This window comes from Penaeus monodon, chromosome 21 (assembly GCF_015228065.2).
Source record: "Penaeus monodon isolate SGIC_2016 chromosome 21, NSTDA_Pmon_1, whole genome shotgun sequence".
Lineage (NCBI taxonomy): Eukaryota > Metazoa > Arthropoda > Malacostraca > Decapoda > Penaeidae > Penaeus > Penaeus monodon.
Genome location: NC_051406.1, coordinates 21,440,054 through 21,440,504, shown reverse-complemented (window position 1 = coordinate 21,440,504; position 451 = coordinate 21,440,054). Strand labels below are relative to the sequence as shown.

General features: G+C 38.4%; 1 protein-coding gene across 1 annotated transcript in view; it reads right to left on the bottom strand.

Annotated features, from left to right (window-relative positions):
- LOC119586606 overlaps positions 1 to 451 on the bottom strand; it is a 19,287-nt gene that overhangs the window by 3,612 nt on the left and 15,224 nt on the right. The window lies entirely within an intron of this gene.

The following is a 451-nucleotide window of genomic DNA, read 5'->3' as shown; positions in this document are numbered from 1 at the left end:
AGCTATGTAAGTTGTATATGAATAACTAGGTAGATTAATTAATAGATACGTAAATTAACTGTAGACTAGACTGAAAGATTAGATTTTCAAATAGATATAAACACATGAGACAGATCAGGGGAAAGTCGATGTGTCACGATTAGCTCAGTTGCTGAGTATCAGTAATGGAAATTGTGTTTTATACTCTGCGGGACCTTTCGCCAGGTTTCACTTACCTCTGACCCTCTATTATTAAACTCACCTGCGGTAGCGTTGCGGTCCACGTGCAAGGCAAATGTCCAGAAGGGACATTAAGGGAATCAAAGAGAAAAGGCACTAAACAAGAAAGATAAGCGTGATAAATAAGTCATGCTGGCGTGACTTTTGTCAGTGTATCAACACGTAATACGTTGTAAACATGTTCTTGTCATCAAATTTCTTGGCCCATTCTTTCCCATGTCATGATCACATT